At 45.0% G+C, this 18,087-nt stretch overlaps 1 protein-coding gene across 7 annotated transcripts in view; it reads left to right on the top strand.

Moving 5' to 3' along the window:
• The window catches only part of LOC118400863 (A-kinase anchor protein 13-like), a 163,472-nt gene that overhangs the window by 54,244 nt on the left and 91,141 nt on the right, over positions 1-18,087 (top strand). The window lies entirely within an intron of this gene.

Here is an 18,087-nt window from a genome sequence, read left to right as displayed (position 1 = left end):
ATTGTGTTAATGTTCTAGAATGCCTGCTACAAGAATTTGATCATTGTCAGGGAATGTGCATTATGCATGGATCTGGTTAAATTTGTAACAAAAAGTGTGTTTTCATAGACAGACTTGAAAGCCAGATCAGTGATTATTTCAAAAAAGCAGGTGAAAATATTTTGATAAAATTAATAATCCTAGGTATAATTTCACAAACCTTGAATTCTTTAAGATATTGCTGACTTTTTGAAATGCAGTGTATTTTACCTTTAATTGTACAACAAAGCTTATTTAGAGGGCAGGCAGGGTAGCCTAGTTGTTAGAGTGTTGGACTAGTAACCGGAAGGTTGCAAGTTCAAACCCCGAGCTGACAAAGTACAAATCTGTCATTCTGCGCCTGAACAGGCAGATAACCCACTGTTCCTAGGCCGTCATTGAAAATAAGAATTTGTTCTTAACTGACTTGCCAAGTTAAAGAGAAAACATTTAAAAAAATCTACACATACAGTGGATTCAGATGTCTTTCCTATTCCCACATTTTGTTACATTACAGCCTTGTTCTAAAATGGATTAAATACAAATGTTACTCATCAATCAACACATATACCCCATAGTGACAAAGCGAAAACAGGTTTTTAGATGATTTTTTGCAAATCTATTAAAAACAAGTATTGAGACCCTTTGCTATGAGACTCGAAATTGAGCTCAGGTGAATCCTGTTTCCATTGATCATCCTTGAGATGTTTCAACAACTTGATTGGAGTCCACCTGTGGTAAATTCAATTGATTGGACATGATTTGTAAAGGCGCACACTGGTTTATATAAGGTCCCACATTTGACAGTGAATGTCAGAGCAAAAACCAAGCCATGAGGTCGAAGGAATTGTCCGTAGAGCTCCAAGACAGGATTGTGTCAAGGCACAGATCTGGGGAAGGGTACCAAAAAATGTCTGCAGCATTGAAGGTCCCCAAGAACACAGTGGCCTCCATCATTCTTAAATGGAAGAAGTTTGGAACCACAAAGACTCTTTCTAGAGCTGGCCGCCCGGCCAAACTGAGCAATCGGGGGAGAAGGGCCTTGGTCAGGGAGGTGACCAAGAACCTGATGGTCCCTCTAACAGAGCTCTAGAGTTCCTCTGTGGAGATGGGAGAACCTTCCAGAAGGACAACCATCTCTGCAGCACACCACCATCAGGCGTTTATTGTAGAGTGGCCAGACAGAAGCCACTCCTCAGTAAAAGGCACATGACAGCACGCTTGGAGTTTGACAAAAGGCACCTAAAGGACTCATACCATGAGAAACAACATTCTCTGGTCTGATGAAACATAGAATGAACTCTTTGGCCTGAGTGCCAAGCGTCACCTACCAACAGGACAACGACCCTAAGCACATAGCCAAAATGATGCAGGAGTGACTTCGGGACAAGTTACTGAATGTCCTAGAGTGGCCCAGCCAGATCCCGCACTTGAACCCAATCTAATATATCTGGAGAGACCTGAAAATATCTGTGCAGCGAGGCTCCCCATCCAACCTGACAGAGCTTGAGAGGATCTGCATTGAATAATCAGAGAAACTCCCCCCCAATTCTTTTCCCACCTTTATTTAACCAGGTAGGCTAGTTGAGAACAAGTTCTCATTTACAACTGTGACCTGGCCAAGATAAAGCAAAGCAGTGCGACAAAAACAACAACACAGAGTTACACATGGGATAAACAAACTTACAGTCATGATGTTTCCACCCCCATGCTTCACAGTAGGTATGGTGTTCTTTGGATGCAACTCAGCATTCTTTGTCCTCCAAACACGACGAGTTGAGTTTTTACCAAAAAGTTATATTTTGGTTTCATCTGACCATATGACATTCTCCCAATCTTCTTCTGGATCATCCAAATGCTCTCTAGCAAACTTCAGAAGGGCCTGGACATGTACCGGCTTAAGCAGGGGGACACGCCTGGCACTGCAGGATTTGAGTCCCTGGCGGCGTAGTGTGTTACTGATGGTAGGCTTTGTTACTTTGGTCCCAGCTCTCTGCAGGTCATTCACTAGGTCCCCCTGTGTGGTTCTGGGATTTTTGCTCACCGTTCTTGTGATCATTTTGACCCCACGGGGTGAGATGTTGCGTGGAGCCCCAGATCGAGGGAGATTATCAGTGTTCTTGTATGTCTTCCATTTCCTAATAATTGCTCCCGCAGTTGATTTCTTCAAACCAAGCTGCTTACCTATTGCATATTCAGTCTTCCCAGCCTGGTGCAGGTCTACAATTTTGTTTCTGGTCTTGGCCATAGTGGAGTTTGGAGTGTGACTGTTTGAGGTTGTAGACAAGTTCAAACAGGTGCCATTAATACAGGTAAAGAGTGGAGGACAGAGGAGCCTCTTAAAGAAGAAGTTACAGGTCTGTGAGAGCCAGAAATCTTGCTTGTTTGTAGGTGACCAAATACTTATTTTCCACCATAATTTGCAAATAAATTCATTAAAAATCTTACAATGTGATTTTCTGGATTTTGTTTCTCTCATTTTGTCTGTCATAGTTGAAGTGTACCTATGATGAATATTACAGGCTTCTCATCTTTTTAAGTGGGAGAACTTGCACAATTGGTGGCTGAATAAATACTTTTTTGCCGCACTGTATATGCAGTGTGTGCAAATGCAGTAAGATTAGGGAGGTAAGGCAATAAATAGGCCATAGTGGCGAAATAATTACAATTCAGCATTAACACTGGAGTGATAGATGTGCAGGTAGAGATACTGGTGTGCAAAATAGCAAAAATAAATAACAATATGGGGATGAGGTAGTTGGGTGGCGTATTTACAGATGGGCTGTGTACAGGTGCAATGAGCTGCTCTGACAGCTGATGCTTAAAGTTAGTGAGGGAGATATACGTCTCCAGCTTCAGTGATTTTTGCAATTCGTTCCAGTCATTGGCAGCAGAGAACTGGAAGGAAAGGTGGCCAAAGTAGGAGTTGGCTTTGGGCTTGACCAGTGAAAGACTTATAGATGACCTGGAGCAATTGTGTTTGGTGACGAATTTGTAGTGAGGGCCAGCCAACGAAAGCATACAGGTCGCAGTGGTGGGTAGTATATGGGGCTTTGGTGACAAAATGGATGGCACTGTGATAGACTGCATCCAATTTGCTGAGTAGAGTGTTGGAGGCTATTTTGTAAATGACATCGGCGAAGTCAAGGATCGGTATGTATGTTTAGCAGCATGAGTGAAGGAGGCTTTGTTGCGAAAAAGGAAGCCGATTCTAGATTTAATTTTGGATTGGAGATGCTGGAAGGAGAGTTTACAATCAAATCAGACACCTAGGTATTTAGAGTTCACATATTCTAAGTCAGAGCCGTCCAGAGTAGCCAGGTGGAAAGCATGGCCAGCCCTAGAAAAATGCAGGTGTGCCAGGCTTGTAGTGTCATCCACAAGAAGACTTGAGGATGTAATCGCTGCCAAAGGTGATTGAACAAAGTACTGAGGAAAGGGTTTGAATACTTATGTAAATGTCTTTTTTTAAAGACATTTGTTTACATGTCTAAAAACGTTTTTTGCTTTGTCATCATGGGGTATTGTGTGTAGATTGTTGAGGGGGAAAAAACTATTTAATCAATTTTAGAATAAGACTGTAACATAACAAACTGTGGAAAAAGTCAAGGGGTCTGAATTATTTTCGAATGCACTGTATTTAGTTTAGTTTACTAATTCGAACATTTAAAAAAAACAAGCACACATACAACTTAAAAGCCATACATACACATGAATAAAATCATCAAGGATAACACAAAGTCTGGGACTTATTTCCATTGTGGTCCTCTTGAGACAAGATGGCTAGACAATATCGTATGGCAATATCGTATGGCAATATCGTATGGCAATATCGTATGGCAATATCGTATGGCATTGAAATAATAAAACAAAAACATAGAAAAAGAACATCTATCTCATCATTCCAGTTATATCATACATCAAACATATTTTGACTTTATTTTTAAAGCTGTCCAGCGAGGATGTTGTTTTTATAGACAGAGGCAACTCTGCCATTCTGAGACTCCAGTATACAATAAAGTACCTTTCCCAGCATTACTCCTGAACCTGTATAAGCACACATCAGCAACACCTGATCTGGTGCTATGATTGTGTGCATCCCTAACACGAGGAAAGTAATCACTTAGATATCTGGGCGCAGGACCATAAATACTCCTGTAAACCAAACCCAGTCTAATCTGGGACACCCTAGCCTCAACAGGCAGCCAGTTTAGTTCCTGAAAGCAGCTCCAGCCTATGTGAGTACGTGGACTCACCTTCAATACTACCCTGATCAGCTTATTCTGGGCTATCTGGAGCCTCCCCTTCATAAGTTTAGATAAGCCCCCAAACCAGGAAGTACTTGTGAATCATACTCGTGAATCTCCCATAAATTTGAAAAGATCTAGATGATTTTTAGGCCGTATCGCCTAAAACCTTAGGGCATTCAATTTCCAGCGTCTGGTAGTCATGTAGTGCTACATACCCTACATGATTTGGAACAAAGAATCACATCTTAAATAGATACAAAATATATTTCACAATCTTAAACCCCTGCAGGGTTGTCTTTTGTCTCATTGTTTAGTTCTCTTTTTCCTCTTTGTTTCTTTCTGATTCAACACCTGTTGTCCATATTGGGCTTTCACAGTCTGAAAGTGGCCCAAAGCCCAGTTAACCATGCATGCTCATTCTCATGCTCTTGGACACCAATGCATTATACTTATTCTGACTCTTTTGCAGTGATTTATTTCTCATTTCAGACTATTCTCTTTGGTGTTTTAAGCCTTTTGTCATTGCTGATGAGCACTTCATGATTTTACTTTGTATTGGTTGGATTTGTTTTAGTCACTTGACCATTTGTACTTTTGATTGCTTGAAAGAAACGTTTGTCCTCTGATGCTCTCAGATTGCCTTCATATTGCAGATGACAGGCCTAAAACCTTTTGCAAACAAGTAATTCTGTCTGCTCAAAATATTAAATAGATTTTTGTCACAGAATTTTGTCATTTGACCCAAGTCTCAAACCTGTCTAACAACCTGGCAACATTTACATAAGTGGAAAAACCTTGAACAGTTTTAAATGATTTTTTTTTGTAGACTGCTTTGTTCTTTCACATCATACACAACTATAATGTGCTCCAGAATTTACAAATGGAAGACTCTGTTCTCAGTGACTACAGTCTCCAGGAACCCAAACCTGCCAGCCATCTCTCTGCTACCCTAAGGCCATATAGCCTAGCAGGGTAGTGCACATCAACAGGTGGGGGAGGTGCCCTCCACATCAATGTGATCTGAGTCTAAAGCTCACTACAAGCTCTATGCAGATGCAACATTCGGAGTGTTTTTCTTCACAAAAGGGGCGGCTCCTTGTAATATGCTCCTGCATTCAACATACTTTTTCCTACCTGAAAATTGAGACGCTCCGTATCATTCCTTCCGCAGCCGTGGAGGTAATGTTGTCACTTGGTTCCTTGATCTAATCTATTGGCTATATAGGAAATTCATCAAAGTAGAATATTTTGCATTGATAACCAAATATAATCTCAGCGAATATTCAAATTGTTAACCAAACAACAAGAATCCAACCAAAAAGTTATTTTGTTTAGAAGTATTAACTTGTGATTACAGACTATTGGTGAAATATGTGAAATAATCCAATTTATAATAAAAAAAACCTGACCTGGCTAATGTTCATATACCTGCGAGTGTAACCTAAAACATTATCACAGTTTGATATGCTGCTTGTGTATTCATTCCAATATCAGCTAAAAATAGAGTATCATCATGTTTTGGTCCCAGAGGAAAAAAAGCACATGGCTAGCTAGATGGCTACAGCAGGATCTACTAGCAAGGGAAGGCGACTCTTCCTATTGCCCCCTTGTGAATGGTAGTGGGACCGGCGAGGATATCATGTTTCCAAAAGGTGTCCGCTACTCCAAAAATCCCACTCCACCCACGTGCACGCACGCATGTAGTTAAGTTTCACTATATTGGATCACTCCAATATATTGGTATCACTCCGCGGCAGAGGGATACATCCGAGGTGAGGATTTACAGGTTTACTCCCGTGTACACCTGTGTTATGGCCATATATAGACCCCATGGCCGCGACACACGTTCTCTTTCATTTTCTCGGCGGATGTCCGTATGGTTTGAGGTACAAACTTTCTGAAGTTCGCTTGGTAAGTCACTGGTAAGTGTAATATCTTGTGTGGAAGTATACTCAGTGTCTGTTTGCAGCCTGGGGTTGCTGGCCCTTCCTCTTGAGTGCTCCACTCGCTGCACGCGGTTGATCTGTATCTTCCGCCTGTGGTTTGTACTTGTGTTTCATTAGCGTAACACTACGACTCTGTGTGCATCCGTTAATATGATGGCTCTTGCTGCCACAAACTGTAATTTACCATGCACAACTTGCCGACTGGCCTGGAATAGCTTTAACATGCTGCTCTCCACGCCTATGCTCTGCTAATTACCCCGCAGGTTCTTTTCTTGTTCTTTTCCCTGTAGAGTGTAGAGTAAGAGAATCGTGGTGGGCTTTCCACTACGTTGAGACATTAACTCTGGAGTTCCTTAACAGAGTTACTCCATCATATGGTGCTGTTTTGCAGTTGGCGTAAAAATAAAAAATCCATTACCTGGTTGGCGTTTTTTTGTCTGCCTGCTTTTCCCACACGGGTCTTCCCCATTTTTTTGCAGAGGTATTGGGTAATTTATCCCTCACCGGGTTCCTATTCCTCCAAACGGGTCAAGACATAAGGTCCCTCAGGGCGTCTGACCCCTGCTCCATGGCCTTGTTGGCTTGGCTGAGCTTATTGCTTCCCTTTGTGACAGGTGTGATGGTGGCATCCCCCTGGGGATCCGCATACCTCGTGTATGTACCGTCTGGGTTTGAGGCACGCGGAGAGGGCGGCGTAGCGCCCTACTGGATGCCTGTTTTGTGTGGTGATCTCAGAATGCCTGCGCCTGGTGCGTTTGGAGGCCACGCGCGAGTGTCAAAAGATGGCACGAGCCATCAAAGGCAGAGCCCATCTGCTGCTAGTACTAGAAGGGTTTTAGGTTTTAGGTTTTGTACCGATTGGACCACCTTGAACGGAGGGTGCATGTCCTGCATCAGGAGGTTGATAGCTTCAATGGTGACGACAGCTGTTCCCTGTTGGCCAGTAATAGGCTGTTCTTGATGTCACTGTTCACCGTGAGCAGGGCTACCAGGCTGACAGGCCATCAGAAGCCGGCAGAGGAGCTTACTCACTCGGGAAGCCACTGCACTGGACATCAAACTGGTGGACAGTGATGACTCTCCATCTGTCCCCATCTCTGCTGAGTTCCGCGAGGCGAGCTGGGCCTCTGCCAGGGGTTGCTTCCAACTCACAGCAGAGACTGGACCATGGAGTTATGTTACGGGTGCAGTTACTCGGCCTCCGGGAGTACCCGACCATGGACATCATGATAGCTGCCATGGTCCTCCCGGACCAGGAGATGATAGGGCGGAACCCACGACTGAAGCCAGGACCCCCCAGAGTCTTGAGGTGGACTTGAACCCACATCTGGGTCCTTCTGCTCTCTTGGCCGCCTTACCAACACAGCCATACTGCTGCAGGCCTACCTGCAGACTCTGTTACCCAGGGGTTGAAGAGGTTCTGAGGTTCTAGAGCAGTATGGTTCTGGAGCAGACCGATAAGGTTCGTAGGGACTGGGAGACCCTGAGATAGTTAATGCCGCCTCCTCAGGCCCCGGGTCCAAGGCAGATGGACCGTCTCCACCCACCTGCACCCAAACGATGGTGGGGTCCCTCTCATGCCCTATCCTGCCCCATCGTGCTGAGGGACGACAGCGGGGAGGGGCACAGCCTAACCTGTTAACTGTTATCACCATAGGAACATGCCTGGGGGACCCAGGCCCTTGGGGCACCAGAGGAGAGGAAGGCCCCGGCAGGATCCCTGACACACCCTTCCCCGCCCTCAGCCGCTTCTCCAGGTCTCAAAGGGCATAGTTGAAGGAGGGTGTGGAGTCCCCCTGGGTTTTGTCCATAATGCTCAAGGGGTACCGACTCCAATTCCGGTGCCGGCCCCCGTCCTTCAGGGGCCTTCGTGTCACCACTGTGGCCGACCCCCTGAACAAGAACCCTGCGGTTTCGAGATCTCCTCACTCCTGGACAAGGGGTTGTGCCTGAGTCATGCAGGGTGCAGTATGTCCTCCAATACCTGCAGTTTCACTTGGATGAGGACTTGGCAGCCTCTACTCTGAGAGAGTATTTGGCTGCTATATCTGCCTGCCATGTGGGGTGGATGGACAGGCCAGTGGGGCGCCATCCCTTGGTCTCCAGGTTCATGAAGGGGGTTCATCGCCTGCACCCAGCTAGGACCCGCTCAATGGCGAGCTGGGATCTGGATGTGGTCTTGGCAGCTTTGGCAAAGCTGCCTTTTGAACTGTTGGAGTCTGCCTCCCTGAAACACGTCTCTATGAAGTTGGCTTTCTTGGTAGCGATTTACTCCCATGAAGAGGGTGGGTGAGCTCCATGATCTTTTGGTAAGTTCCGATTGCTACCGCCCCAACCCTTCATTCCTCTTAAATGTTCTGTCAGACAGGCATGTGAACATCTCTTTTATCCTGTCTGCTTACGACCCCCCGGCAGTGGTGGGGGAGCCTGGGCCTCCCTCCGGCATGCTGTACCCTGTGCAGGCACTGGCTGCCTATGTGGACCGGACACAGTCAGTGAGAACAACAGACCAGCTCTTTGTCTGCTATAGTGAGAGCGTCCTGGGGGCTGGGTTATCAAAGCAGCGGCTCTCTCACTGGATCGTGGACACGATTACGACAGCTTACCGCCTGGCTGGCAGGCCAGTGCTGGGATCTGTGGTGGACCCTTCATCACGAGGTGTGGTTTCGTCCTGGGCTCTACTGAGAGGAAAGCCGCCTCGCTGACATCTGTGCTGCGGCCAGCTGGTCATCCTCTTGCACCTTTGCTTGGTACTATCAAGTAAATGTGGCATCTCCCTCTGCGGTTGGTTCAGCGGTCCTGTGTGTTGCCTCCCTTTCCCGGGGACTTTTTCAAGGAACCCACTTCCACATTAGAAATGGCTGCTGCAGTCAGAGCAGAGAAATACTACAGTGTGCAGCAGTTATACTACAGTGTACAGCAGTTATACTGCACTCTGACTGCAATATTTTTTCGTAAGGGTGCTGTCAGTGCTATATGTTAAAGATACATACGGGACAAAGGCTCTAGGCCAATTTGGTTCTGCACATTCAGGTGCATACAGGATGAGACATAATCTCTTGCAGGATTAGCCATAATCTCAGGTGATCTATTCCCCAGCTGTATGTTACAGTTAGTACAGCAGTGCTAGCCTACAGTTGAAGTCGGAAGTTTACATTCACTTAGGTTGGAGTCATTTAACCTCGTTTTTCAACCACTCCACAAATTTCTTGATAACAAACTATAGTTTTGGCAAATTGTCAGGGACATCTACTTTGTGCATGACACAAGTAATTTTCCCAACAATTGTTTACAGACTGATTATTTCACTTATAATTCACTGTATCACAATTCCAGTGGGTCAGAAGTGTACATACATTAAGTTGACTGTGCCTGTAAACAGCTTGGAAAATTCCAGAAAATTATGTCATTACTTTAGAAGCTTCTGATAGGCCAATTGACATCATTTGAGTCAATTGGAGGTGTACCTGTAGATGTATTTCAAGGCCTACCTTCAAACTCAGTGCCTCTTTGCTTGACATCATAGGAAAATCAAAGAAAATTAGCCAAGACCTCAGAAAAAAATTGTAGACCCCCACAAGTCTGATTCATCCTTGGGAGCAATTACCAAATGCCTGAAGGTACCACGTTCATCTGTATAAACAATAGCACGCACGTATAAACACTGTGGGACCACGCAGCCATCATACCGCTCAGGAAGGAGACGCGTTCTGTCTCCTAGAGATGAACATACTTTGGTGCGAAAAGTGCAAATCAATCCCAGAACAACAGCAAAGGACCTTGTGAAGATGCTGGAGGAAACGGGTACAAAAGTATCTATATCCACAGTAAAACAAGTTCTATATCGACATAAACTGAAAGGCCACTCAGCAAGGAAGAAGCCACTGCTCCAAAACCGCCATATAAAAGCCAGACTACGGTTTACAACTGGAGAAATGTCCTCTGGTCTGATGAAACAAAAACAGAACTGTTTGGCCATAATGACCATCGTTATGTTTGGAGGAAAAAGGAGTAGGCTTGCAAACCAAAGAACACCATACCAACCGTGAAGCACAGGGGTGGCAGCATCATGTTGTAGGGGTGCTTCACTGCAGGAGGAACTTCACAAAAGAGATGGCATACAGAGCCAGGAAAATGATGTGGATATATTGAAGCAACATCTCAAGACATCAGTCAGGAAGTTAAAGCTTGGTTGCAAAAGGGTCTTCCAAACGGACAATGACCCCAAGCATACTTCCAAAGTTGTGGCAAAATGGCTTAAGGACGACAAAGTCAAGGTATTGGAGTGGCCATCACAAAGCCCTGACCTCAATCCTCAATCCTATAGAGAATTGGTGGGCAGAACTTAAAAAGCCTGTGCGGGCAAGGAGGCCTTACAAACCTGGCTCAGTTACACCAGCTCTGTCAGGAGGAATGGACCAAAATTCACCCAATTTATTGTGGGAAGCTTGTGGAGGACTACCCAAAACATTTGACTCAAGTTAAACAATTTAAAGGCAATGCTACCAAATACTTATCGAGTGTATGTAAACTTCTGACCCACTGGGAATGTGATGAATGAAATAAAAGCTGAAATAAACTTTTCAGATTCTTAAAATAAAGTGGTGATCCTAACTGACCTAAGACAGGGAATTTGTACTTGGATTAAATGTCAGGATTTGCGAAAAACTGAGTTTAAATGTATTTGTCTAAGGTGTATGTTAACTTCTGACTTCAACTGTATATGGTCAGAGAGCCTTCAATACTGTATTCCCCCATATTGTGCCTCTTGTCCTCTAACCGTCATCAGCCAGAGAAAGGTTTACTGGCATTCAGCACGTGCGTGTAATGAGTGAATATGCTATGCATTCTTTTTACCCATGAAATGTATGTTTCCCACATATTTGTTTTTTTGCATGTCTTCAGTGTTTCTTTCTTTATGAAGAGATCCTGTTACTGAAGGAGAGAGTTGGTTTATTTGGACTAGACAGTCAGTACCCCTGTGTCTGACTCTGAATGTCCCCCAGCCATTATCTACTGCTGCATGTGATAAAGTGGCTATGATGTGGAGCTGTGAGGAAAACAACGGAGAGCAGGCAGACATCTCTATTAGTGCAGTGCTTTGGACAGGCCAACCTATAAATAAGGGCAGTCAAGTCAGGAAACATAGCCATCCTCTAATCTTATCTCCTTCCTCTCAGGCTGAGGCTATTGCTATGCGTGGCTGGCTGTCACACTGGACCATGCGCTTGGTCATGTCACAAACCCCATATATAAATCTACTGGTTCTAACGGAACGACAGGTTGTCTTGCATTTTACACTGTGTCCCTAAATATAGCAGACCTGTCTGAAGAACTACACATAGCCGGGACTTAAAAGAAAAGGTAACTCCAGACATAGGGCCCTATCAATTTGAAGAGTTCTGTTACCTACTTCATCCATTTTTTCTTTTTGTGAAACTTTCTCACTTATCATTATGAAGATTCATTCAGGATTATCCGTAATCATGGTATCTGCCACATTACTGTAGAAGTGATTAGAAACATATTATATTGTTATTTAAAATTAAAGTGACTCCAAAATGACACAACACATTATTTACCATGAATTTCCATTGGGCACAAAATAATCTGAACCACAACCAAAACAAACAGCAGATGCATCCAACCAACCTGTAGTCACAATCTTGATGTAGTCATTGTGTGCTATGCATATGGGATCAAATTTGCTACTTTAATACACATATAAGTGAATTTGTCCCAATACTTTTGAGGGGGGACTATGCACTGTTGTAATTTCTAAACATTTCACCCGATATGGATGAAAATACCCTCACATTAAAGCTGACAGTCTTCATGTTAACCTCATAGTCATTGTTTGATTTCAAATTCAAACTTTTGGAGTATAGAGCCAAAAGAAGAAGAAATGCATCACTGTCCCAATAACTACAGAGGGCACTGTAAATACATGGACTCATTTCCCCATACATCTTACAGGTAGAATAAACTTCTTAAGAATGTCATGGCTGCCAAAGTTGTTGTATTTATTTTGTAATACCAATTACCCCACCAAAGACATTCTTTAAAAAAGTATAATCGCTCATATCAGACTTTAAATGGGCAAATAAAATTCATAGAATAAAAAGGACATCTTCCTTGTAATTGTATTACATTTACATTTACATTTAAGTCATTTAGCAGACGCTCTTATCCAGAGCGACTTACAAATTGGTGCATTCACCTTATGACATCCAGTGGAACAGCCACTTTACAATAGTGCATCTAAATATCTAAATCTTTTAAGGGGGGGGGGGTGAGAATGATTACTTTATCCTATCCTAGGTATTCCTTAAAGAGGTGGGGTTTCAGGTGTCTCCGGAAGGTGGTGATTGACTCCGCTGTCCTGGCGTCGTGAGGGAGTGTGTTCCACCATTGGGGAGCCAGAGCAGCGAACAGTTTTGACTGGGCTGAGCGGGAACTGTACTTCCTCAGTGGTAGGGAGGCGAGCAGGCCAGAGGTGGATGAACGCAGTGCCCTTGTTTGGGTGTAGGGCCTGATCAGAGCCTGGAGGTACTGAGGTGCCGTTCCCCTCACAGCTCCGTAGGCAAGCACCATGGTCTTGTAGCGGATGCGAGCTTCAACTGGAAGCCAGTGGAGAGAGCGGAGGAGCGGGGTGACGTGAGAGAACTTGGGAAGGTTGAACACCAGACGGGCTGCGGCGTTCTGGATGAGTTGTAGGGGTTTAATGGCACAGGCAGGGAGCCCAGCCAACAGCGAGTTGCAGTAATCCAGACGGGAGATGACAAGTGCCTGGATTAGGACCTGCGCCGCTTCCTGTGTGAGGCAGGGTCGTACTCTGCGGATGTTGTAGAGCATGAACCTACAGGAACGGGCCACCGCCTTGATGTTAGTTGAGAACGACAGGGTGTTGTCCAGGATCACGCCAAGGTTCTTAGCGCTCTGGGAGGAGGACACAATGGAGTTGTCAACCGTGATGGCGAGATCATGGAACGGGCAGTCCTTCCCGGGAGGAAGAGCAGCTCCGTCTTGCCGAGGTTCAGCTTGAGGTGGTGATCCGTCATCCACACTGATATGTCTGCCAGACATGCAGAGATGCGATTCGCCACCTGGTCATCAGAAGGGGGAAAGGAGAAGATTAATTGTGTGTCGTCTGCATAGCAATGATAGGAGAGACCATGTGAGGTTATGACAGAGCCAAGTGACTTGGTGTATAGCGAGAATAGGAGAGGGCCTAGAACAGAGCCCTGGGGGACACCAGTGGTGAGAGCGCGTGGTGAGGAGACAGATTCTCGCCACGCCACCTGGTAGGAGCGACCTGTCAGGTAGGACGCAAACCAAGCGTGGGCCGCGCCGGAGATGCCCAACTCGGAGAGGGTGGAGAGGAGGATCTGATGGTTCACAGTATCGAAGGCAGCCGATAGGTCTAGAAGGATGAGAGCAGAGGAGAGAGTTAGCTTTAGCAGTGCGGAGCGCCTCCGTGATACAGAGAAGAGCAGTCTCAGTTGAATGACTAGTCTTGAAACCTGACTGATTTGGATCAAGAAGGTCATTCTGAGAGAGATAGCGGGAGAGCTGGCCAAGGACGGCACGTTCAAGAGTTTTGGAGAGAAAAGAAAGAAGGGATACTGGTCTGTAGTTGTTGACATCGGAGGGATCGAGTGAAGGTTTTTTCAGAAGGGGTGCAACTCTCGCTCTCTTGAAGACGGAAGGGACGTAGCCAGCGGTCAGGGATGAGTTGATGAGCGAGGTGAGGTAAGGGAGAAGGTCTCCGGAAATGGTCTGGAGAAGAGAGGAGGGGATAGGGTCGAGCGGGCAGGTTGTTGGGCGGCCGGCCGTCACAAGACGCGAGATTTCATCTGGAGAGAGAGGGAGAAAGAGGTCAGAGCACAGGGTAGGGCAGTGTGAGCAGAACCAGCGGTGTCGTTTGACTTAGCAAACGAGGATCGGATGTCGTCGACCTTCTTTTCAAAATGGTTGACGAAGTCATCTGCAGAGAAGGAGGAGGGGGGAGGGGAGGGAGGATTCAGGAGGGAGGAGAAGGTGGCAAAGAGCTTCCTAGGGTTAGAGGCAGATGCTTGGAATTTAGAATGGTAGAAAGTGGCTTTAGCAGCAGAGACAGAGGAGGAAAATGTAGAGAGGAGGGAGCGAAAGGATGCCAGGTCCGCAGGGAGGCGAGTTTTCCTCCATTTCCGCTCGGCTGCCCGGAGCCCTGTTCTGTGAGCTCGCAATGAGTCGTCGAGCCACGGAGCGGGAGGGGAGGACCGAGCCGGCCTGGAAGATAGGGGACATAGAGAGTCAAAGGATGCAGAAAGGGAGGAGAGGAGGGTTGAGGAGGCAGAATCAGGAGATAGGTTGGAGAAGGTTTGAGCAGAGGGAAGAGATGATAGGATGGAAGAGGAGAGAGTAGCGGGGGAGAGAGAGCGAAGGTTGGGACGACGCGATACCATCCGAGTATGGGCAGTGTGGGAAGTGTTGGATGAGAGCGAGAGGGAAAAGGATACAAGGTAGTGGTCGGAGACTTGGAGGGGAGTTGCAATGAGGTTAGTGGAAGAACAGCATCTAGTAAAGATGAGGTCGAGCGTATTGCCTGCCTTGTGAGTAGGGGGGGAAGGTGAGAGGGTGAGGTCAAAAGAGGAAAGGAGTGGAAAGAAGGAGGCAGAGAGGAATGAGTCAAAGGTAGACGTGGGGAGGTTAAAGTCGCCCAGAACTGTGAGAGGTGAGCCGTCCTCAGGAAAGGAGCTTATCAAGACATCAAGCTCATTGATGAACTCTCCGGAGGGGACCTGGAGGGCGATAAATGATAAGGATGTTAAGTTTGAAAGGGCTGGTAACTGTGACAGCATGAAATTCAAAGGAGGCGATAGACAGATGGGTAAGGGGAGAAAGAGAGAATGACCACTTGGGAGAGATGAGGATCCCGGTGCCACCACCCCGCTGACCAGAAGCTCTCGGGGTGTGCGAGAACACGTGGGCGGACGAAGAGAGAGCAGTAGGAGTAGCAGTGTTATCTGTGGTGATCCATGTTTCTGTCAGTGCCAAGAAGTCGAGGGACTGGAGGGAGGCATAGGCTGAGATGAACTCTGCCTTGTTGGCCGCAGATCGGCAGTTCCAGGGGCTACCGGAGACCTGGAACTGCACGTGGGTCGTGCGCGCTGGGACCACCAGATTAGGGTGGCCGCGGCCACGCGGTGTGGAGCGTTTGTATGGTCTGTGCAGAGAGGAGATAACAGGGATAGACAGACACATAGTTGACAGGCTACAGAAGAGGCTACGCTAATGCAAGGAGATTGGAATGACAAGTGGACTACACGTCTCGAATGTTCAGAAAGTTAAGCTTACGTAGCAAGAATCTTATTGACTAAAATGATTAAAATGATACAGTACTGCTGAAGTAGGCTAGCTGGCAGTGGCTGCGTTGTTGACTTTGTAGGCTAGCTGGCAGTGGCTGCGTTGTTGACACTACACTAATCAAGTCGTTCCGTTGAGTGTAATAGTTTCTACAGTGCTGCTATTCGGGGCTAGCTGGCTAGCTAGCAGTGTTGATTACGTTACGTTGCGTTAAAAGAACGACAATAGCTGGCTAGCTAACCTAGAAAATCGCTCTAGACTACACAATTATCTTTGATACACAGACGGCTATGTAGCTAGCTATGTAGCTAGCTACGATCAAACAAATCAAACCGTTGTGCTGTAATGAAATGAAATGAAAATGTGATACTACCTGTGGAGCGAAGCGGAATGCGACCGGGTTGTTGAGTGCGGAAGTTCTATTCAGTAGACGTTGGCTAGCTGTTGGCTAGCTAGCAGTGTCTCCTACGTTAAGGACGACAAATAGCTGGCTAGCTAACCTCGGTAAATTAAGATAATCACTCTAAGACTACACGCTCTAAACTACACAATTATCTTGGATACGAAGACAGCAAAGACAACTATGTAGCTAGCTAACACTACACTAATCAAGTCGTTCAGTTGAGTGTAATAGTTTCTACAGTGCTGCTATTCGGTAGACGGTGGACGTTTGCTAGCTGGCTAGCTGCTGGGCAGATAGCAGTGTAGACTACGTTAGGACGACGAAATACGAAGTTGCAATAGAAGTGCTGACTGTTTCACTTTGTTGTCCTCTTTCTTTTCCTTTTTCTTCTGTCCTTCTTTTGTCCTTATTTTGTCTTCCTTTCTTCTGTTAACTAGATATTTTTTGTTGTTATTCTTTGTAAGCTAGCTAGCTTCTTCCAGGAGAGTCCCTAGCAACTGCTTAGCAACAAGTAAACAATTCTGCTAGCAATTCAGCTAGCTAAGATAACTGTACAATTTTATGAAAAATAGTTAATTTTTCAAAAGCCTGTCTTTTTTGGTTTGTTCCTTGTTTTGTCTTCTATTGAGTCTTGCAGTTTTCTCTTGATTTTTTCGATGTACTTCACTCTAAAAAAACATTTAAATCTCAATATATACAGGAGCTCATTGTTCAGCAGCTGCTCAATTTAGAACTCCGGAACATATATTGTATCAACTCGCTACCCAACGTTTTTACTTGTCTAATTTCAAAGGATAAAGCGAAGAGCCTGAACAACTTCTGAGTTAAAAACACTATAACACTATGGAAGAAAATTAAACGTGTTCTACAAGAACCAATATCACTCCCTAAAAGCACAACCTTATGGGGAACAATCCTTGGATAGCTTTTCAGAATTTACTGATGAATTGGTCCACATGGAAAACTAAAGGAATAGAAACCGGAAAGACATTTATTTCCATGACAGAATTAAAAAGTAATTTTGGACTGACCAATCTAGATAGTTTCAAATACATGCAACTTAAAAGTAACATTTCACCATTTTTATTTGACATCTTTTGGATATCAGAGCAACCTGCAGGAATCTAATTTGAGTCAGAAAAGGATGTTCATATGATAGGGAAGATATACAAAACCTTGCAGAGAGCATATCCAAATGACCATCTCTTAGAAGAAATTCTAAACTATTGGAACCAATATTTAAAAAGGAACTGATGTTGGCACAAGATGGAAGGAAAATTGGAGTATAACTAACAAAATTACAGTTAATGAAAGTTTACGCTTAATCTAGTATGAACTAATGTATATAATTTATTATACAAGACAAAATTCACAAATTCTGCAGCACATAGTCATCTTTTTTATGGTGCATTTTTAAAAATGTAACTAGGTAAGTCAGTTAAGAACAAATTCTTATTTACAATGACACCCTAGGAAGAGTGGGTTAACTGTTCAGGGCAGAACAACAGATTTTTACCTTGTCAGCTCAGGGATTTGAGCCACCAACCTTCCGGTTAGTGGCCCAACGCTCCAACCACTAGGCTAACTGCCATACAATCTACTTACAGTGAAGCTGCTCAACATTTACATTACATTCAGTCATCTAGCAGATACTCCCATCCAGAGCGACCCACAGGAGCAACCAGATCTCCCACCAAGTGAATCTGGGACATGAAACAGCGACCTCTCGGCCACCAGCCCAAGCTCCCGACCTCCAGGCCATGAACCAATCGAGAGCTGCCCCTCAACCGTCCCCCCCCCCAAAATATATATTTAAAAAATTCTAAAATATGATATTCACAATGTCACTCACACACACTTGATTGAATGGACTTGTCATTCGCACAGTATTGACAAAAAGTGCATTTGATCTAAATATGGGTAAACGAGGACATTTACTGGTCATCAGGTTTTTCATCCTCGGTCAGTACCTATCATACATGTTGGGTGAGTCCTCTTTCTTATGCAAAAAAAAAAACACAACTAAAGATTTCATGCATGAGCATGCAATGCAATGAGAGATATTTTTGAAGCAGGTATTTACTTTGCCGAAACGATCTCGACCTATTCTCAATCTTTAAAT

This window comes from Oncorhynchus keta, chromosome 22 (genome assembly GCF_023373465.1).
Source record: "Oncorhynchus keta strain PuntledgeMale-10-30-2019 chromosome 22, Oket_V2, whole genome shotgun sequence".
Classification (NCBI taxonomy): domain Eukaryota; kingdom Metazoa; phylum Chordata; class Actinopteri; order Salmoniformes; family Salmonidae; genus Oncorhynchus; species Oncorhynchus keta.
This window is presented reverse-complemented; position numbering and strand designations above follow the sequence as displayed.